Source organism: Schistocerca piceifrons, chromosome 7 (genome assembly GCF_021461385.2).
Source record: "Schistocerca piceifrons isolate TAMUIC-IGC-003096 chromosome 7, iqSchPice1.1, whole genome shotgun sequence".
In the NCBI taxonomy this organism is placed as follows: domain Eukaryota; kingdom Metazoa; phylum Arthropoda; class Insecta; order Orthoptera; family Acrididae; genus Schistocerca; species Schistocerca piceifrons.
Window position 1 is genome coordinate 456139090 of NC_060144.1, and position 24343 is coordinate 456163432.

Sequence of the window (24343 nt, forward strand, 5' to 3'; positions counted from 1 at the left end):
CACTTCCCTTTCCTGAATCTCAAAAACTGAGTCATCGTGTCCCCATAGTGAGTGACATATGGAACTGAGAAAGAGGTTAAGACGTTAGTACAGTCAATTGAAGAGCTTTGCGTAAGATTTTCCTATAAAATAAAGCATACTATGAGAGCGGTATGTCAAACGACAGGTTTTCTTTACTATTTAGTTGTGTTAAATTGTTTGTTGAACTCCCGCACTGAGCAGTATCTTAGCAACTAAACAGATATTCTAATGCCATTTTTAAATAAGTTTGTTTTTTGATAATTCACGTATGCCAGTTATGCAAACAACTACCCCTTTCATCGGCCAAGTGTATTTTAGTTACATTCCTGCGATCATCAGTAGGTATTCTTATTCAGGTCTTATTTCCTGGACTGTTAGGTTCTGGAGAACTCTATTTACATCATTAGATGGGTTAACATGGTTTCCTCGTGGTTGCTGCCTTCAATTGCACGCTCAGAGTTGATTTCAGTCTTCAGGTACATGCTCATATGTTGCAGAAATATGCACAGAAACACGGTACACGTTTTTAATAAACAATGCGCGCAAGTTAAAATATCGAAATTTATAAACTGTGATTTTTGTATGGGTGTCACGTGTTAAGTCGACAGGAAATCAGACCTGAATAAAGGTACCAACTGATGTCAGTAAAATTTTATTGAAACAGGTTTGGACGATAACAATATTAGCTGTTTGCATCCAGACGTTTTTGAACACCCATAATTTAGACTTCTGTAAACATTTTTTGTTTGGTTAATTTCCTATTTGAATCTTTTATTTATTCTTTCTTGTAAATAATATTTAGTTGCTTATTCTTCCAATGCCAAGGAAAGTGCTATTTATGCAAGTAATTATAAATGTACTCGAACTTTTATGTTAATTGTTGTTCCGTGGGAGTTATCAGCCGTTTGCTAAGCAACAACATGCAACAGTAAGTGGCTAAGCTTGTAATATTTATTTGTGTTTCTGCAGTTTCGAGTTACACCATCTTCTAAAGCTGGAACTAATGAAGCCGCGGGGAGTGGCTGCGCGGTCTGAGGCGCCGTGTCACGGATTGCGCGGCCTCTCCTGCTGGTTATTCGAGTCCTCCCTCGGGCATGGGTGCGTGTGTTGTTCTTAGCAAGTTAGTTTAAGCAGTGTGTAACTCTAGAGACCGATGGCCTCAGCAGTTTGGTCCCTTACGAATTCACACACATTTGAACGTTTTTCTTTTTTTTTTTTTTTTACCTAATGAAAATTCCATCTAGACAGAGGTTTCTGCAAATTACACGTACGGCGCCCAAATTTTTTAGAACCGTATATATTATCATTTTTGGAAAAACGTAACTAAAAACAAAACAAAAATATTTTCGACAGACAGTCATGGTAGCGACATAAAACAACATTTATGCATTGAACCCCTAGTGCTACATAGGTGCAACTGTAATAACACAAGTAAAGGTTATAAACTCTGCCAGTAGTACAATATGTAGTATTTTATTTACGTGCATAAGTATTTGCTAAGTTTGTGTACTTGGTATTGTAATATATTTTTAATGAGCCCTATACTAATTATGGTTATCAGAATTTCATAGCCCTTTTCTGTATTTCGAAATGTGTTCATGCGCTTATTCTCCAGAAAGGGAATTTGCTGCTAGAGACTGAGGATATCACTAGCCTAACGCCCACCACTGCGCTCCCATAAAATATATTGCCTGAACAAATTATTTTTGCTTTCCTTTAACCGAATATGTTGTTCACAGATTGCAAGATCTTATGAACTTATCAAGCTGAATAAGGCCATAGAAGCAGGGTCTATCCCGCATATATTTCTGATCAAAAAACGACTCTGGTAGGTGGAGTCCAGTTTTTACGAATAATACCTTTTGCATTATTGTGGTTATATTTCTGAAGGAACTTTCATCCCCCAATACACTTTACATCTAACCGAGAAGTTAAACAGCAAATTCCATAGACTGAGCTTTAAAATATTTTTAATGTAACGAAGTATTTTTTTAAAAGTTTCATCCCCTTTAGATGCTGAATTTCCAAAAACAGTGAAACACGCATTCTTTTATTTCTAACCGAGAAGATAAATACAAATTTTCGTAAATGAAGTTTTGAAAATGCTTTAGTAGTTGCTTAATAATGATTTATTTTCAAAAAAGAAACTTTCACACGCTACTTTACCCCATTATTGGTTGAATTTCCAAAAATTCTAAAAAACACATTTTTGTGTTTGCATCTGAGAAACCAAATACCAATTTCGTAGTCCTAACTTCAAAATAGGACGAAGGCGACATTTTTCAAAAGTTTTTCATTCCTTATTTCACCCTTTAGGAGTGGAATTTCGAACAATCGCTACCTATACGATGCCTACAGTGAAAGATCCACACCCTCTCCGAATTTCCAGTTAGTATCCTTAGCAGTTTGGGCTGGGTGATGATCGGTCAGTGAATCAGACTGGCTTTATTTCATCCCACAAGGGACTGAATTTCCAAAAACATGGAAACATAGATTTCTTTTGTAACCGAAAAGTCAGTTCCAATTTTCATAGATGTAGCTTTAAAAACACTTCAGTACTTCATTATGATTTATTTTCAAAAACAATTTCACGCACTACTTCACCCCTATAGGGATCAAACTTCCAAAAATGCTGAAACACGTATTTTTTACACTATGTGATCAAAAGTATTCGGAAATCTGGCTGAAAATGACTTACAAGTTCGTGGCGCCCTCCATCGGTGATGCTGGAATTCAATATGGTGTTGGCCCACCCTTATCCCTGATGACAACTTCCACTCTCACAAGCATACTTTCAATCAGGTGCTGGAAGGTTTCTTGGGAAATGGCAGCCAATTCTTCACGGAGTGCTGCACTGAGGAGAGGCATCGATGTCGGTCGGTGGAGCCTGGCACGAAGTCGGCGTTCCATAACGCCCCAAAGGTGTACTATAGGATTCAGGTCAGGACTCTGTGCAGACCAGTCGATTACAGGGATGTTATTGTCGTGTACCACTCCGCCACTGGCCGTGCATTAGGAACAGTTATCCTGTTGAAAGATGAAATTGCCATCCCTGAGCTGCTCTTCAACAGTGGGAAGCAAGAAGGTGCTTAAAACATCAATGTAGACCTGTGCTGTGATTGTGCCATGCAAAACAACAAGAGGTGCAAGCCCCCTCCATGAAAAACACGACCACACGATAACACCACCGCCTCAGAATTTTTCTGTTGGCACTACACACGCTGGCAGATGACGTTCACCGGGCATTCGCAATACCCACAATCTGCCATCGGATCGCCACATTGTGTACCGTGATTCGTCACTCCACACAACGTTTTTCCACTGCTCAATCGTCCAATGTTTACGCTCCTTACACCACGCGAGGCGTCGTTTGACATTTACCGGCCACTCGACCATGAAATCAAAGTTTTATCACCTTCCGCCTAATTGTCATAGTACTTGCAGTCGATCCTCATGCAGTTTGGAATTCCTGTGTGATGTTCTGGATAGATGTCTGTCTGTTAGACGTTACGACTCTCTTCATCTGTCGGTGGTCTCTGTCAGTCAACAGACGAGGTCGGCCTGTACGTTTCAGTGCTATACGTGTCCCTTCACGTTTCCACTTCATTGTCACATCGGAAACAGTAGACCTAGGGGCGTTTGAGTGTGGAAATCTCGCGTACAGACGTTTGACAGAAGTGACACCCAATCGTCTGACCACGTTCGAAGTCCGTGAGTTCCATGGAGCGCCCCATTCTGCTCTCTCACGTGTCTTATGTCTACTGAGGTCGCTGACTTTGAGTACCTGGCAGTAAGTGGCAGCACAACGACCCTAATATGAGAAATGTATGTTTTTGTTTGTGTCCGGATACTTTTGATCACATGGTGTATTTGTAACCGAGAAGTTGTAAGTAGGCTGTTTATGTTTTCTCTATGTAAGTAGGCTGTTTATGTTTTCTCTATGTAAGTAGGCTGTTTATGTTTTCTTATTGGCAACGTTACGTAGCGCTCAATATGAAAATCACTGGCTGTGCTGTGTGCAGTCTGTGGCTGCTTTGCATTGTTGTAATACTCGCCATTGTAGTGTTAGGCAGCTGGCTGTGAACAGCGCGTAGCGTTGCGCAGTTGGAGGTGAGCCGCCAGCAGTGGTGGATGTGGGGAGAGAGATGGCGGAGATTTGTAATTTGTCATGAACTGGTATATTTATATATGATGATATCAAGGTAAATACATTGTTTGTTCTCTATTAATATCTTTCATTTGCTAACTATCCCTATCAGTAGTTAGTGCCTTCCATAGTTTGAATCTTTTATTTAGCTGGCAGTAGTGGCGCTCGCTGTATTGCAGTAGCTTGAGCAGCGAAGATTTTTGTGAGGTAAGTGATTTGTGAAAGGTATAGTTTAATGTTAGTCAGGGCCATTCTTTTGCAGGGATCTTTGATAGTCAGATTGCGTTGCGCTAACAAAGTATTGTGTGTCAGGTTAAGCACAGTCATTTGTATAATTGTTGAAAGGGGACGTTTCATATGTCGACCCTTAGCCTAGGATACCTCACTGGAATCTTCTGATTTTTTCTTGTAGTTTGTGTATTTAGTGTAGCTTTTGTTTATTGCTAGCGCGTAATTGTAGAGAGAATTTCCTTTGTAGTTGCAGTCTTTCATTGTTGTATAGTAAAACAGTTGTGGCATGCATGTAGATTTGCACCAAGTATTTCGCAGCTGCGCTTGTAATTAACTAGATATTATTTTCAGTGCTATGTTAATGTGTTCTCTTATTTTTAATCTTCAAATTGTGTTTTTCTGTGTTATCGTGTGAAATACTGTGACAATAATGGCGTGTGAAAAACGTAATACTAGGCTCCAAAGTAAACTGAGAAATGACAGTGAAAATGAGAGCAGTGTGTTAGCGCCACCGAGTTATGAATTAACTGATGTTCAAAGTAGTAATTTGGTAATTGTGCATAGGGAAATGGAGCGGGCGGCAAACAATGGCGTGGACAGTGAGACAATTAGTGAAGAGGGAAGCATTATCGATCGATCGGTCGGCAACAGCTCGCCTCAGGAATCCGAAATGACAGGACACAATTTCGCAAATACTGTAGATTCAGGTTTTGGGTCATCACCGTTTTCTCAAATAAGTCAAGACACATTTTCTGCTTGTCAAAATGTGAATGTTGTCGGTGCAAATGCACTGCCGAAAAGTGTAGAGAAACAGATTCCAGACACTAATACATTATTATTGCAATTAATGCAACAAATGGGACAAAAGCTTGAAAAGTTAGACACAATGGAACAAAATCAGAGACAAACACAGCAAAAGCTTCAAAAGTTAGACACAATGGAACAAAATCTTAAAAAGTTAGACTCATTGGAGCAAACTCTTGAACGAACACGTGAGGATTTAACTGCTGAGTTACATCACATTGAATCGAAATGTCAAAAAGTCTGTAACGACGTAAAAACACAAATTTGTGAGCATTTCCAACCTATTTTTTCGCGTCATGAAAATGCATTACAGAATCACGAAGCAGCCATAAAAGAACTGCAAACTATTGTTCATGAAAATCACAACACCTTGCAAGCTAAAATTGACGCAGTTGCATCTACCGATTCGGTTACGCAACTTGCAAAAAGTCAAGAAAACTTAAAAGACACAGTAGACACGATTGCAACACAAATGGACACTCTGAAACTTGGTTCAGAAAAACATACAGAGGAAATGATTTCACTATCGGATAAAGTAGCCGAACTTTCAGATCAGTTCACTAACTTATCTACAAAGGTAGATGATGATCTGAATGACACAACACCTGTAGCCTTCACTGACACAGAAGAGTATGAACAAATTAGAAAATTCAAACAAAATCAAAATCAAATCAATACACAGTACAAAAGAGAAATCCGGGAAGTGCAAGATCAGTTGGCACAAGTAGTACAAGAATTACGTATTTCAGAGGACACTCGCGCCCCAATACGGGAAGAGGGACATACAAATACGGAACAGACACAAAATAACACAGGGCATTTCGGAAGTAATGAAAGAAATTGGGAATGCGCAGCGAATTTTGAGAGGGAACGGCCGACACGACCTAACAATGACCGATATGCGACTCGCCGACATGATGATTTTGACTATAAGCTGTTCATTACTACACGTAAATTCAAAACATTTAAGAATTCTGGCAACGACATTCATCCACAAGCATGGCTCCATCAATTCTCTCATTGTTTTCCTCCCAACTGGTCGTTGGAACACAGATTAGAATTTATGTGTGGCTACTTGGAGAATGAACCAGCTGTAAGAATGCGATCGGTCATTCACGATTGCCACAGTGAAGGAGAATTTTACCATGCCTTCCTCTCAGCATATTGGTCTCAAGCCACACAAGACCGCGTAAAACATAACATCATAATGATGAAACATTTCGAACAATCTGAATTCTCCAGTCTTGTGAAATATTTTGAAGACATGTTGCACAAGAATCAGTACCTGTCAAACCCATACAGCCCCTCAGAACTCATCCGCATTTGCTTAATCAAATTACCTGAACATTTACGACATATTATTTTGGCAGGACGTTGCAAAGACGACATTGAAGCTTTTCAGGGACTGTTACAAGAATTAGAAATTGACACCGACAATCGCGGAACGCGAAACCAGGAACACAACAATTACAGGTCACATCCGTCGCAAATCCGCGATGAAAGAAGTAATAACTGGACACGACAAAGCTATTCTCACAACACAAATCGTGACCAAAATAGACACCACCCGTATGACAACCGTTGGCAGAGTAGTAATAACTACAGGGAAAGATCACCTCTCCGTGGTAATGACTATCACAGAGACAATCAGAGAAACAGACAATATGGGAACCAAAATAAATATTATCAGGGGAGACAGAATAACTTTAGACGCAACGGTCCAGCGCGCAGTTTCGATTCAGGGAGAAATTCTCCACCACGTGACCGACAAGAAAGAAACTATGGCATCTACCGACATGACGACAGGCGATATGATCGTAACGACAGACCTGAATTGCATCAGAACTGGCGGGATTCTAACAGAGCTGGGCCCTCTCAGCAAGGCGAATTTGTAGAAGTTAGGTCTCCTAATCCCAATAACAACGCGCGCCAACAAAGAGACAGACAATGACTCGCGCCGCAGGCACCCACGTGCGCCGGCTGGCTCAGAGAAAAATAACATTGACGCTAACCTTGTGAAAAATTTCAGTATTCTTTACCGACGTATACTGCATGATAATTGCGTTCAAGCTGAAATTCTGAGTACTTTGAAGAGTAAAAGATTGTACCACATTTCACATGTAAAACCGATTATTGAAAGATAATCTGCCTTTTAACTTTGTCTTTGCCATATAACGTTTCACTTCACGTTACTAGTATGCTTTAGAAACTGTTACCATGCAACAATGTTTGAAGTTCAATATCCAGTCAAGAACCAAGAGAACTTATTTAAACAGAAATTACGAATGCATTGTTATAATGAACAGACGACACAGTGTTGTTAGTTGTACATTCTTGCTTGTTAGTTGCACGATTACGTAACGACTATCAGGCTTACATACTTAGGACACATACTGGTACTGCTAATGAGATTTTAATGCAACATTTTGGTTTACTTGAAAATACATTCTGGTTTTAAAGTACTTTCTGTGAGATACCAGACGACACGGTGGTTAGTTTATGTGACAACTACACGGTTTTATCACGACGCTACTAATGAGTGAAAATTTACAATGTTGCTTTTGCAGTGTTTCTGTTTTATATCTGCACAGTTTTTCTGTATTATTCTGGAAAGAAAAACATGTTTTAGTAGTAACTTTTGTGGTATAGCTACAATGAGACTGCCTTTTCTGTAGCACAACAATACGTTACAGTACAGTACTTTCTTCATCACAACAATAAGCGTAATAACTAAGATATCTATACATAAAGCGTTTCACTTTTGTTTATCATGAGGTAAGTACATTGACTTCTGCAGAACTTAGCTTTCGGAGGACGATAAGTACGACACTTCCACAGAATTATCTTACAGCAAGACGCACATTTAGCGCTACAGGACACGCATTTCGGTGATTAATTTTGTACTTAAAACATTTATTTTTAAAGATTTTTTGAATTACAAAGAAAGTTTTCAGTGATACATTTCATTCCATTGCTGTAATCTGTAACACCTGAGGGTATAATTACATTAATCCTCAGGGGGGTACACGCTTACTTTGTGTACCATGTGTGTGGCAACCACAAGGAACCCTAGCTAATATGGTATTTGCTTATACAACTTTACACATCGGTACCATATTTCTCTAACACACAAATTACACAGCTATCTGATCATGTAACAGAGAAAGAAACACCTTTTTACTACGTCAGTGACAGATGTTTACGCAATTACACAGTTGGCTAACTTCATACTTATGAAACTGTATTTTGTCTGTACTTTGTAAACTGTTCATATTTTTTCGGAATGATTGTGATACTATGAGAGCTTTGAATGATGTATTTGGTAAGGGAGCATGATTTTAAAGTACGTTTGAGGCAGATGACACTTTCGACATGAGCAGAGAATTTTTTTTAGGTTTTGAAATTATTGGAGGAAGCTACGACGATTTTGAGAGTTGACTAAGATGTCATGATATTTTTACGACGACGATGTGTATTATGCTGCTGAGGTATGTTTACGATTAATAGGCTGAGGCTATATGAGTTATTTGATTATGCTTCATATTTATAATGACGAAATATTGACGAGTGTCGATGGATACGTATATATGTAATAAGGTAAGGAGTAATGAAAGAAGTTAAGGACTCTTGACTTGTGAAAAAGGATGTTGGAAACCAAGAATCGTACTTTAAGAGTTATGACATGTGTGAATCATGTGTGAATGTATCACAATGCCACTGAACATTTTTTGGACACTTATATTTATAGGATTTTGTTTCTACAGATTTGCAACGCTAATTCTTGACCTGTGAAGTATTTTTATGTGAGACTGTCACTTTAGCGAAAATTGGTGTCGTAAATATTTCCGTACGAAAGTTAAGTGACCACCTGCACGTAATGCGTCGCGGGCACCCAGCTGTGTCAGACGCCTGGAGAAAAAGCCATTATTGCGAGCCCTTTTCAGCGGCACAGGTAGAACAAAAAAAAAGGGGAGGCCATTATCCTCGGAAATATTCTTACATCTGCAACCCTGATAACGACAAGCGTCTTTCTATGAGAATTGAGAGAATTTCTACTAACTTATGAAATGTCACATGACTACTGAATGATATTTTTATGCTTTGCTTTTCATAGTTGCTTATTTCATTTGATACCTGTTTTTCAGCTGTGTTGCAGCATTGCTTTTATAAAATAAAATGCATTTGCTAATGTGAACACTTTCTGTCAACAGATCTATTAAATAATTATTTTATGATCCACATTCTTTAAAAAAGGAGCACTTGGAAAGGAAAGAACAATAAGAAGGAACTAGTAACTGCATACATAATATTCTTTTCAAGTACATGGTAATATTTCTTTTACAATAAGTTGTTGTGGTGCACCACTTTAATTACATAGACATTAAGATGTGAATATACATTTCCCTTATCTGCATTGTTGTTTTTACTGTACTATTTTTTCTGCTTGAGCTATGTCATGTTTAGATATAAGCTGCTGTTTGCCAGGCATAGCGCTACTGAACTTTAATTTGTGTCACTCTGCTAAGCCAGATTTATTTTTTTGTTGCTGCACATTGGCTCATATTAGTTGTAATTTTGCATTTTATCTGTTAATTTAGATTTACGGTAGCTTGCTTTGCAATTTTCCAATTTTTTGGTAATTGCTGTTTATATTAATTGTTATGTGATGCTGCATTGCCTCGTCCCTTAGTTTAGCATCTGAGCTCAGTAGATTTAAGTTAGCTTAAGAGGGGGTAGCCTCTAAGAGAATGAGTTGCGATGAATTGGAAGAAATGCATTGAGAAAACAGGTTTAGGTAGGATTTTCTTGGAAATAAATGTTGAGGTAAGAAATGTGTGAACATATAAATACAGAAAGCATGCTTAGATAGAATTTTTTTTGGTGGAAACAAAGGATGAAATAAGAGGAAAGATATATGAAGTTTTGGGTTGGACTGCAGTACCAAATGTTACACTGAAAACGAACCCTGTCCTTTCCTATTGGTGTTATCCCACTATGTGTTTGTGTACCCTTGAGTATTTGTTTTCTTCCTGTCTCTGTGTACTGTTTCATAGAATTTTTTTCTCTTCTAATACTAAGCTATATTCACTATGAGGAGGAATACTGTTATCCTCAAATATAAGTTGCATTAATAATATGTTATTTTCTTTGTAAAGTTGTTTACAATTCTGTTCTGTTTCAATGTTCATGTGCGAAATTAATGTTTTGAAAACTATTCTCATTATTTTATGTATGTACTTATGTCACTATTTTTGTAACACTGATGTATATGTTTATTTCTATTCTTTTGTAAAGCCTGTACTACAAATGTTATCTGTATTATTCTGTTTTTAATGATGTATTTTGTACCTTTGTAATTGTATTCTTATGTTATAAAATTGTAATTGTCACCAGTTCATGACATTATTAACTTGTTAGTTACATTTCACTGCACACGTTTCTGTTGGTCATAGTATGTGGACAATATGTGAGAAGTAGGGACTGATAGTGTTTGCACGTGTGTTGGTAATTCAGCAAGGGACTGGATAACAGCATTGCTGGTTCTAAGGACAATTTCAAAAACTTTGTGAGTGCACAAGTGGTGGTTTATGGACTTGCTATATTATCCGCAAGACTCTTCAATGGTAATTGTGCACCTGCACAGTCACAACAGATGGCTGCTGGCCATCTCTTCAAGGACTACAGTGGGTCTACATCTTTGATGATCCATCAATACCATTATTTCTACAAGGACTGCAGTGGGTCTGCACCTCTGGTGGCCCACCAATATCGTAATCTCTACCAGGACTACAGTGGGTCCGCTCTGTGATGACTTACCTACCAATACTCTTCAAAACTTCGAATGACTCTGCTGTGGGTTTGCTGCATTGTGGCCCATTACCTGTCAGCATGTCAAGAGCCAGCACTGTCTTTCCGTTGGAAGGACAACACTACTTCTTCAAGACTGCATGGAAATCCACTACTTCTGTGTGCAATTTCTTTTACTAATGAGACTTTGTGAAAAAAAACCTGTGGTTACCGTAATGAGTGATCAGGACTGTCTTTATGGACTGTGAGAAAATTTGAACTTTTGACCAACATTGTATCAATAAGTGTGTTCATTTGATATCTTTGTTATTGTAATTATGAAAAATTTTATCAAATCATTATTGGCCACTGCCCAAAAAAAATTTTGTAAAATTTTTTGTGGGGAGCATGGGGGCTATGTAAGTAGGCTGTTTATGTTTTCTCTATGTAAGTAGGCTGTTTATGTTTTCTCTATGTAAGTAGGCTGTTTATGTTTTCTTATTGGCAACGTTACGTAGCGCTCAATATGAAAATCACTGGCTGTGCTGTGTGCAGTCTGTGGCTGCTTTGCATTGTTGTAATACTCGCCATTGTAGTGTTAGGCAGCTGGCTGTGAACAGCGCGTAGCGTTGCGCAGTTGGAGGTGAGCCGCCAGCAGTGGTGGATGTGGGGAGAGAGATGGCGGAGATTTGTAATTTGTCATGAACTGGTATATTTATATATGATGATATCAAGGTAAATACATTGTTTGTTCTCTATTAATATCTTTCATTTGCTAACTATCCCTATCAGTAGTTAGTGCCTTCCATAGTTTGAATCTTTTATTTAGCTGGCAGTAGTGGCGCTCGCTGTATTGCAGTAGCTTGAGCAGCGAAGATTTTTGTGAGGTAAGTGATTTGTGAAAGGTATAGTTTAATGTTAGTCAGGGCCATTCTTTTGCAGGGATCTTTGATAGTCAGATTGCGTTGCGCTAACAAAGTATTGTGTGTCAGGTTAAGCACAGTCCCGTGTATAATTGTTCTAAGGGGACGTTTCAAAGTCAGGTACTATTTGTCGTAGATGTAGCCTTAAAATCGTTCTTTAGTAATTATTTATGTTCAGAAAAGCTTTCACCCCCTATTTTACCCCCTTAATGATCCAGAAATGCTCATACATGTTCTTTTATTTTCTGAGAAACCAAATACCAGCTTTCCTAGTCCTGGTTTCAAACGCCCCTTAATAGCGACATACTTTCAAAAAGCCTTTCATCCCATTTTTCACACCCTTAGGTGTGGAATTTCTGACAATCCCTTCTTAAACGATGCCCTCAACAAACTTCAAGCTTCTATCGTTAGCGGTTAGGGCTTGGCGATGATGAGTCAGTGAATCAATCTGACCCTATTTCCACGGCTTAGGGGTTGAATTTCGAAAAACAAATACGTATTTTTATCGTCTGGCTGAGAGACCAAATACCAATTTTCGTAGGTCTAGCTTAAGTTTCTATCCTTAGCTGTTTGGGCTGGGCCATGATGAGCCATGCAGTCAGTCGGCCAGGACATTGCCTTTTATGCAGGGTGTTTCCGTAAGAGCGTGCAAAAATTTATCAGGACACAGAGGCTGCTCCGCTGAACAATTTGAGGTAGGGAACCTCGGATCGGAGAAGCCAGCTTAAGCAGATAATAGGAATAAGATCACATTATTGTGTACTTTTTTATCTACATTAGTTACAGTTAACTACAAATACCATCACTGACGCAATGAACGTACCATTTGTACTGTATCTTACAAAATGTGCTGAAACTGACGCTCATAAACCTCAATGCAAGCATGACATCGGCGAACAAGATTCTGACGCACCCTAACAAATATCCTTGGTGTGTTTCAAATCATGTCACAGACAGCTACACTTCTGACAACTAATTCCATCTTCGTATCCACCATTTCTATCCTGGGTGAAAGTGAAGAAGAATTACATGATCTACTGAATGGAGTGAACAATCTAATGAGTACAGAATATGAACTAAGAGTAAATCGAAGAAAGACGAAAGTAATGAGAAGTAGAAGAAATGAGAACAGCGAGAAACTTTACATCAGGATGGATGGTCATGAAGTAGATGAAGTTAAGGAATTCTGTTACCTGCACAGTAAAATAAACAATGACGGACGGAGCAAGGAGGACATCATAAGCATACTAGCAATGGCAAAAAGGGCATTCCTGGCCAAGAGAATCTGCTAGTGTCAAACATAGGTCTTAATTTGAAAAAGAAATTTCTAAGAGAGAATGTACGTCTGGAGTACAGCATTGTATGGTAGTGAAACATGGACTGTGGTAAACCAGAACGGTAGAGAATCAAAGCATTTGAGATGTGTTGCTACAGAGGAATGTTGAAAATTAGGTGGACTGATAAGGTAAGGAACGAGGAGGTTCTGCACAGAGTCAGAGAGGAAAGGAATGTGCGGAAGACATTGATAATAAGAAAGGAACAGGACGATAGGTCATCTGTTAAGGCGAAGTCCGGTACTTCTAGTGTTAAGACATGCGAGAATGACTTCCGTGGTACTAGTGGGACCTGTAGAGGGCAAAAACAGAGATTGGAATACATCCAGCAATTGAGGATGTATGTTGCAAGTGCTACTCTGAGATGAAGAAGTTGGCACAGGAGAGGAAATCGTAGCGAGCCGCATCAAACTAGTCAGAAGACCGATGACCCAAAGAAAAAAAAATCCACTGGGGTCTCATACACGAGTGACTAGATATCCCTATATGAAATGACCAAGGGGATTCAGGTCACGTAACTTCGTAGTTCATGGAATAGGACCTCCCCCTCCAATCCAGCGACCAGGAAATACAGCAATGAAATGGTAGCGGATATCCACAGTGAAGTGAGGTGGTGCACAGTCACGTTGTACCGACATCCTTTCACGAATAGCCAGGGATACTTACTCCAACAACTCAAGCAAAACAGAGCCACCTTATGGACAAGTAAGGTAAATAGTACCTGCATCATGACTTCGTAGTAATAAGGCTCGTCCTCCTTGTTTCCTTGCAAGAAATAATGTACAGGCAAATAAACAGCACAGTATGTGTAAACTTGTACTCATGTTAGTTGCGAATAAACTGAAAAACAGTAATGCTACACAAAGCAATAGACAAGTTTACTTCCATATCACCTTAAGCTGGCTTCTTCGACCCCAGGTTCCCTTCCTCAAACTGTTGAGTGGAGCATTCTGTATGTCCTGTTACATTTTTGCACGCTCTTACGGAAACGTTCTGTATATGGGGATAGAATGTAGCTACATGCCACTGGTTGTTACAGAAGTATATTATGCCAACGATGTTCCGCTTGCTAGTATCTTAGTGCCGGTGCGTACCGCTTCAACTAAGTACTGACGCAGTTCACGTAACGCCCGAGGACGTAGGACGGGAGCTAATCTGCGAACGGGGTGCACCAGCGGGCGCAATTGTCATGCATGAGGCTGACGCATGCGCTCAATGTGGCGAGAGGAGGCGCAAAGCGCTGCGGGCTCAGCCGTCCCAGTAGCTGCTGCATCTGCATCTACGTCTACATCTGTGATCTGCAAACCGCTGTGAAGCGCATGGCAGAAAGTACTTCCCATTGTACCAGTTATTAGGGCTTCTTCCAGTTCCACTCACCTATGGAGCGCTCGAAGAGTGGTCGGGTACAATGCCTACGTGCACGCTGTAATTGAGGACCGTTTTAACAAAAGTCAACAAACGACATTTACAGATTTTTACAGGAGATGTAGTTTTAGTTACGCTCATTATCGCTTATTCAAAAAATTTCAAAAATATAACATTGGTCATCCATGTAGATAGGTATTGATGAATGAATAACTGAAATTCGTCACTAATCTCTTTCATTAAGAAAAAAATTGTAAAGTTACAATTTTTTACATAACTCGTCATTTTCACGTTTTAAAGCTATTTAACAATAGTCTTGATCGCAGCCGATGTTACGTCTGACCGGTTTCGGCCTTTTAATTACGGAACATCATCAGTTTGCACCATCTGGATGACGGCGATGGCGCCTGACCCTCTATGGAGGCCTCAGTCACTGTAACTTAAAAGGCCGAAACAAGTCAGACTTAACATCGGCTGCGATTATGACAATAAAGACCGCTGTTCTCCAACTGTGTTATATAAAATTATTCACGTTTTCATTGGTGTTTATTCCTTAGCGTTACGAATACTTTCACATTTTTATTTATATATTTGCAAAGGCGTAAGTAAATTTTAAAATTTAGGACCTCTTTTTACGCAGAAGTTGATGCTCCATAACTTTTATAAGTGTCTCTTTTTATTTTGGTTAGCCGTTTATGAGTTACAGGAGTAGCAACATCTACATCTACATCTACATGATTACTCTGATATTCCCAATAAAGTACCTGGCAGAAGGTTCAATGAACCACCCTCAAGCTGTCTCTCTATCGTTCCACTCTCGAACGGCACTCGGGAAAAATGAGCTCTTAAATTTTTCTGCGCAAGCCCTGATTTCTCTTATTTTATCGTGATGATCATTTCTACCTATGTAGGTGGGTTTCAACAGAATGTTTTCGCAATCGGAGGAGAAAACTGGTGACTGAAATTTCACGAGAAGATCCCGTCGCAACGAAAAACGCCTTTCTTTTAATGATTGCCACTGTAATTCACGTATCATGTCTGTGGCACTATCTGCCCTATTTTGCGATAATACAAAACGAGCTGCCCTTCTTTGTACTTTTTCGATGTCGGATGACATCCCCCCTGATGCGGATCCCACGGGGCACAGCAATAGTCCAGAATATGGCGGACAAGCGCGGTATAAGCAGTCTCTTTAGTAGACCTGTTGCACCTTCTAACTGTTCTGACAATGAATCGCAGTCTTTGGTTTGCTCTACCCGTAACATTATCTATGTGATCGTTCCAATTTAGGTTATTTGTAATTGTAATCCCTAAGTATTTAGTTGAATTTACAGCCTTCAGATTTGTGTGACTTACCGCGTAATCGAAATTTAGAGTGCTTCTTTTAGTACTCATATGAATAACTTCACATTTTTCATAATTTATTTCGGGGTCAATCGCCACTTTTCGCGGTATACAGATATCTTATCTAAATCATTTTGCAATTCGTTTTGATCATCTGATGACTTTACAAGACGGTAAATGAGAGCATCATTTGCAAACAATCTAATACGGCTACTTAGTTTGTCTCGTATATCATTAATATAGGTCAGGAACAATAGAGGGCCTACTACACTTCCCTGGGGAACGCCGGATATTACTTCTGTTTTACTTGATGACTTTCCGTCTATTACTACGAACTGTGATCTTTCTGACAGGAAATCACGAATCCAGTCGCACAAATGCGGAGATTGGTTCAAATGGTTCTGAGCAGTATGGGACTTAACATCTGAGGTCCTCAGTCCCCTAGAACTTAGAACTACTTAAACCTAACTAACCTAAGGACATCACACACATCCATGCCCGAGGCGGGATTCGAACCTGCGACCGTAGCGATCGCGCGGTTCCCGACTGAAGCGTCAGAACCACTCGGCCACACCGGCCGGCAAATGCGGGGATATTCCATAGACACGCAGTTAGGTTAGAAGACGCTTATGAGGAACGGTTTCGAAAGCCATGTGGAAATCTAAAAATATGAAATCAATTTGACATCCCCTATCGATAGCACTCATTACTTCATGAGTATAAAGAGCTAACTGTGTTTCGCAAGAACGATATCTTCTGAATCCGTAACAATAAATCGTTTTCTTCGAGGTACTTCATAATGTTCGAATACAGTATATGTTCCAAAACCCTGCTGCACATCGACGTTAGTGATTTGGGACTGTAATTCACTGGATTATTCCTAGTTCCGTTCTTGGGTACTCGTGTGACCTGAGCAATTTTCCAATCTTTAGGTACAGATCTTTCTGTGAGCTGCTGTTGTATATAATTGCTAAATATGGAGCTATTGTATCAGCATACTCTGAGAGGAACCTGACTGGTATGCAATCTGGACCGGAGGCCTTGCCTTTATTAAGTGATTTAAGCTGCTTTGGTACACCGAGTATATGCACTTCTATGTTTCTCATCTTGGCAGTTGTTCTTGATTGTAATTCAGAAATATTTATTTCGTCTTCTTTGATGAAGGAGTATTGGAAAACAGTATTTAATAACTCTGCTTTAGTGGCACTGTCATCAGTGTCTTCACCGTTGTTATCGTGCAGTGAAGGTATTGATTATGATTCAAAAATGGTTCAAATGGCTCTGAGCACTATGGGACTTAACTTCTGAGGTCATCAGTCCCCTATAACTTAGAACTACTTAAACCTAAACCTAACTAACCTAAGGACATCACACACATCCATGCCCGAGGCCGGATTCGAACCTGCGACCGTAGCGGTCACGCGGTTCTAGACTGTAGCGCCTAGAACCGCTCGGCCACCCTGCCTGGCTACTGGTTGTGTCTTGCCACTGGTGTGCTTTATATATGACCAGGATATCTTTGGGTTTTCTGCCAGAATTCGAGACAGAGTTTCGTTGAGGAAATAATTAAGAGCTTCTCGCATTGAAGTACGCGCTATATTTCGAAATTCTGAAAATGCCAGCCCTGGGAATTTTGCTTTCTTTTAAATTTGGAATGCTTTTATTCGCTGCTTCTGCAACAGCGATCTGACCCGTTTTCTGTGCCATTTGCATCAGTACCATCAGTTATTAATTTATGTGGTACATATCTCTCAATTGCTGTCGATACTATCTCTTTGAAATCATTCCACAACTTTCCTACGCTTACATGATCAGATCGGAAGGAGTGAAGACTGTCTCTTGAGAAGGCTTTATGAGCATTTTTATCAGCTTTTTTAAATAGATATACTTTGCATTTCTTTTTCTTGGTGTTACGGTATGCAGCCGAGCAGCAATTTCCTTGTGGTCCCTAATCCCTGTATTCGTCACGATACTCACCATTTGTCCAGGATTATTTGTTACTAAGAGGTCAAGTATGCTTTCGCAACCATTTAAGCTTCAAGCAGGCTCATGAACTAAGTGTTCAAATTCATTTTCTGAGAAAGCATTCGGTACAATTTCGGACGACGTTTTATACCTGCCTCCGACTTTAAACCTGTAATTTTTCCATCGTATCTAGAGTAGAGTGAAGACACCACCAACTCTAATTATATGAGTGGGGTATCTATTTGATATGAGACTCAAGTTTTCTTTGAACTATTCAGCAACTATATCTTCCGAGTCGGGGGGGGGGGGGGGGGTCAGTAAAACGAATCAGTTAATAGTTTAGTCCGATTGCAACATGAGCATAACTCACTTTTCAGTCAAATTGATAACATAATTTTTTGAAGCGACTGTGTACAGCTGTCAAGTACCTGAAATGATGCATTGCAAGTGCCATTGTACCGATATATACGTAGAAATCACCGATCACGAAATTCCCTCCAGTAATCATAGTTTTATGAACCGAAACTGGTAAACGAATAGAGTTGTCTTCTTACAGCTGGTGGTCTGCAGTGTGTTGCTTCAAATTGGTAAAAACTGTCAATGTTTGACGATCGATTGTCGCTAAACGGCCAAAACAATTTTAAATCAGAAGTAGCTCATTCTACGATAAATTTTGTGATTTTTTGTTGTGACTTGGCAAGACAGCCAAGCCACTATGAGATAGCCGAAAGGCACGCTTTTAAGCTCACGCAGGCTGGCGTGAGGTCTGGTACAGTTAAATGAGTTGAGTCTAGTAAAAAAAGTACGTAGCTTCTGGAATACTTAACTTTAATCCATAATTGGTGAACATCGGTCTGACGGTACATGCATCACAAGATAAATAGCAAATGATAATGGCGCCTTGCTAGGTCGTAGCAAATGACGTAGCTGAAGGCTATGCTAACTATCGTCTCGGCAAATGAGAACGTAATTTGTCAGTGAACCATCGCTAGCAAAGTCGGCTGTACAACTGGGGCGAGTGCTAGGAAGTCTCTCTAGACCTGCCGTGTGGCGGCGCTCGGTCTGCAATCACTGATAGTGGCGACACGCGGGTCCGACGTATACTAACGGACCGCGGCCGATTTAAAGGCTACCACCTAGCAAGTGTGGTGTCTGGCGGTGACACCACACTTTTTCCTTCTGGAGTTTTGGAAATTTTTAATAGGATATATGGTTTCCGATCTATTAGAAAAAAAAACAAGAAAGTCCTAAACTTCCGCCGTTTTTTGGCCCTCAAAAGCTTAGCGCAAGCCAGAAATCATCGCAAACTCATTTAACTTTTATTTGGAATGTCCAGTGTCGATTAAAACTATTTTCAGCTTATGCTTACTTATTAGTCAGCCGAAGTGTAATGCACCTACACTAACTGTAATAACAAATCATCCTGCTCAATTTTCGTTTTATTCATATGCAGGCTCTCTCTAAAACGAATAAGGTCATTGGGACACAAACATCGTGCTTTTCATGTTCTTTCCTTCTGTTGTTTCCACATAGTTACAGTCTTTATTTAAATCTTAATTTGAGGTAGCAGTCCTGCACTTGTCACTCGTTTAACGTTGGCGACTCCTGCCTAATCCTGCACTTTTCATCTCCTGAACTGTCAGAGTATTCTGAATTTTCTAACATCTTAATAATAATGTTCCAAGAAGAGCTTAGTGCAACAGCTATTAATCTTGTTGTAAAACAGTGGCTAAATATGAGAGTATTAAGCGGGACAATCTGCATTGTAGTCCAATAAACGCTTAACCAACAGACAGTTAATCTTGTTAGGAGTTGTGCGTTTGCCTGACAATAAGCAAACGCGAGTTTAAGGCTATTAAATTTAACTTTTATATTTTATGTTCTAAGTTTCAACGACGCAGCACAAATATAAGGAAGCTAAGTACCACGTAATCTTGAAAAATGGAGATGTCGAGTTTTGTGAACATTTTCTGTATTCAGGTGTATTTTACAGCGGCAAATATTCCGTTTTGTAGAATTTTCTTCTATCCATCGCGTGAGGCTAGTATTGAAGTACCAGATACCGCTAATAAATGCGTTTTGAAAACCGGTGGTGTACGTTTTGTTCAAACGGTCGTCAATTAATCTAATCTTGGCCTTAAGATCTCTATGGAAGTGATACGTAGGGTGTTGTAGTATATTGCTATATTCATCACGCTTAGCTCTTTCTTTAAAGCTTTTAAGTAGACTTTCCCGGTACAGTTTGCATCTGTCTTCAGTTGCCTCCCAGCTCAGTTTCTTCAGCATCTGTGTGACGAACTCTCACATTTGAAACAAATCTGTGTCCATTCGTGCTGCCCTTCCCTCTGTATGTTCAACATCCCTATCTCCTGTTTCGAGGGAGACGCGGATAGGTTGCTCGAATGATTTCTAAGCAATATCTTTTGTAGACCTATTGCATTTCCTTATTACTGTACCAATGAATGGAAGTCAGCCACCTGCTTTATCTATAACTGACTCTTCCGATCCTTCTATTTTCTATCCCTGTAAAGTGTTACATCGAGTAAGTCGTATGAGTTAATCGATTCCAATTTAGACTTTTTGACACTGTAGTATTTTTTTTATTTTGTGAAGTATACAATCTTACATTTCGAACATTTAAAGCAAGTATCCAATCTTTTAACCACTTTGGCATTTTTAGTAACTGTGCAAGTATTCTCCGTCAGCATTTTGCTATGGATAACAGAATCATTTATGAAAATTCTGAGTTTAGTATATTATCAGGAAGTTCATTAACACAAAACATCAACAGTTGGGTTGCAACACACTTGACTGGAAGCACGACTTCCAGCGCACATTGTTCACAATTGTGACATAATGTGTGTCGGGCAGTGACCCACCCATGACGTCACAAGCCACGTCTCTTATCTTATAAATGGACCAATCAGAGAACTTTTAAGCCAATACAGACATATTTAGATCTCTCTAGTCACAGTTCAGTACTTTACTGGTCGTTAAAATGAAACAGGGAAGTCTATAGGTAGCCACAACGTTCAAAGGCATCTGAAAGACTTGTATCATCCTGAAAAAAGCACTTAAAGTTTTGCTTCGTTAGTAAATTTCGTCACACACACACACACACACACACACACACACACACAATAATTATATCAAGCGCCACAATGATAATTCCATGAATACAAGGCACATAAAAAAATCAGCAACGCAAACACACAAAATGTTTGTCTTGTGCCGCAATGTTATTTCCATGTTTAAAACACGTAACAGATGTAACCTGCAGTAATCCCACATCTAAAATGCTTGTGTAAAATAAATTAACACCACGGTGCTTATGTCAAAGACGTCAAAATTGTATTTTTCATGTCTGAAATAACTGTCAAAACGCATAAAAACAGTGTTTCCTGTGGAAATTGTTCTATAACCGCACAAGAAACAAGTACTCTATACAGCTCACGAAATTTTAACCCTGGGTGGCTGATGCCAGTAGGAACCAAAATTAATAATGTTGTGTAGGTCGACAACGCACCATTTTTGACCTACAGAAACTTGGTGCCACTCGCTCCAATTGCCCGTGGGACTGCCCTGTTGCCGTTTGTCGCCCCGTCACTGCCCGCAACGTGATACGCACACATGTCGAATAGGTCTTGCTATTTGTCTCCATCTCACACGTAAGCTTCGCTTTGGAGTATGCACACGTAACCTGCGATTTAGTCACACAGTAAACATGGCGTCACAGTATTCCTTTGAAGAACAACGAGATATGGTTTTTGTTTATGCACTATCCGACGGTAATGCGCGTGAAGCTCGACGGTAGCATGCGGAACGCTACCGAGCAAGACGCCACCCATACCCGCAGACATTTACAGCAATTCACCGATGACTTGGCGAAACAGGTTCGTTCGTGGGATATCACGGTGATGCTGGAAGACCTCGAGCACGACGGGATGCTGCAGTTGAAGGGACTGTTCTCGAGCTGTTCGAGGAAGCACCTACGACAAGTACTCGAGCGGTTGAACACGACATGGGGGTCACTCATCGGTTAGTCTGGGGGGTTTTGAGGAATGACGGCCAGTATCTATTCAGTTTACACCCTATCCAAGTCCTAAATACGGTCGCGGACTATGAACACAGGCTAGGGATTTTCCGGTGGTTTCTGCGACGTGTTGTACGAGATCCCGACTTCCCCGTCGTTTTATTGTTTACCGACGAGTGTACCTTCCATCATGATGGCCTTTACAACACTCGAAACGTTCATTACTGGGCAAGGGGAAATCCTCACGTCACGTACGTCCACGGACACCAGGAACGATTTTCGCTCAACATTTGGGCAGGCATTGTGGGTGACAATCTGATTGGGCTGGTCCGTCAACCTCCTCGACTTACCGGGATAAATTACCTTCACTTTTTGCAAGAAATTCTACCCGGCCTGGTGGGAAGATGTTCCCCTGGACATACGGCTACGCATGTGGTTGCAGGATGATGGGGCGTGGCACATAACAGTCATGCTGTGCGCGGATATTTAAATGAACTTTCCGACGGCCGGGTAATTGGCAGGGCTGTTCGTAGGACATGGCCCCCGCCATGGCCACCGGACTTTGTCCTGTGGGAATTCCTTAAGATTCTAGTTCACCCACCCAGACGTGAACCACCTAGAAACGAAGACGAATTAATGGATCGCATTCAACATGCCGCCAATAACACCATGCAACGCTAGGAATCTTTGAAGGAGTTCGGCAAAACACCGTTCGACTTTACCACGGTTGTGTCGCGCCAGAGGGTCACCAATTCGAGCGCCAGATTTAAGTAAACAGTGTCCTAGCTACAAAAAAGGTCCTTTTCAGGGACGACACAATTTGTAAAAGACTTTCTGTATGCGAACTAACAGCTGTTGACGGGATTGTCCCAGTACGTCTCATCATGAAACGGGACCCCGGCGGATTCACCCCCAGGGCTCTAGAGTGGAAGGCTGGCGCGCTACCACCGAGTGTGCGGGGCGCCCTGCATACATCGCGATCTCCGGCAGGCAAAGCATTCGCAGTCTTGCGTTGTCCAGAGCATCCGGCAACAGGGCAATCCCGAGGACAATCGGAGCGCGAGGCGCCAAGTTTCCCTAGTTTAAAAAAATCTGCCTTGTCGGCCTACACAACATTAGTAATTCTGGTTCCTACTGGTTAAAAATTCCGTGCCACAATTTTTCTCCAACATGCTAAGCAGGCAGCTGTCAATTCATCCTAGACCTTAATGAGACTATTCAGAATAACTAACCTGACTAGTCACCATTTTAGAGGGAATGTTTATGTCAGATGTCACAATCTTATTTTCACATTTAAAATCTCAAAAAAAAAAAAAATACATAAATAGCGTCACAGTACTTCAGTGTCTAAAACGTGAGTCAGAAAGTATGACAATAACCCACCATGTTTATGGAAAGTGTCGTAATGTTAGTTATATATCTAAAATGCCTGTCAAAATACGTAAAGGGTCTTGGCATTTCGATCTTAAGCCACCTTGAGGCAGCCATACTGGTGGTACAAGTGTCAAACAACCATCACCTGACGTTTCTGGATGTTTTTCAGTAACTAAGTAACTAAGCACAATTTGGGGAGAGTGAGTAAATACATCATGTTCTACGTTTGAAAAATGAAATCTGTGTTATTAATGGCTAATATTGATTTTTATTAGATTTAGTTGAGGTTATGTTCCACTGGCAGTACAAAAACTAACTTTTTGGGAATATGATTCCTACACCATATAAAAAGTTTCCTCATATCTAAAATGAATGCGGAAAATATGTCAAAACACTCAAAATGTCCATGTTAGGGCCACAGTGTTAAAGTCAGATCTCACCTGAATTCCCAGATCATAGCTGGGAACTCTCGACCTGTTTTCTTCACTAGTGGGTGTCAAATAGATATTTCCTCTACTTTCTACAGGAAGTGGTGTCCTATTGGCAATAACTGTGGTTGGTACTGGTGTACTATATAGTTCATACACGTATCACATCGATTTATCATATGCATTGTGGTCTCTTAGTTCATATACCATGTCTCGAACCACTGAATGTGAATATGTCTAATTCTTCGCTATGCTACGATGTGGCTATATCATTTGCAATTGAATTGCCGGATCTGATTGTTACATTTAGTTGGGTTTTACTTCCGTACTTGTTTTCCTTCAAAAGGCTTCTTCCTGTAAAAGTTGCATTTTTGTTCGGTCTGCTTCGATTATTAATCCTGAGCTTTCGGTTACCGTTATTGTTGAGCTAAATTTTGATAGCTCGTACACAGTTTCAGAGATCTTAATAGTCTTGTACAAAGAACTTTCATCTCGTATAACTACCAAATCCAGCGATTTTCACATTATGAAATTGATTTTTGTGCACCTAAACATCCTCTTGTGTATGAAGTTGCAACATTCTGGTA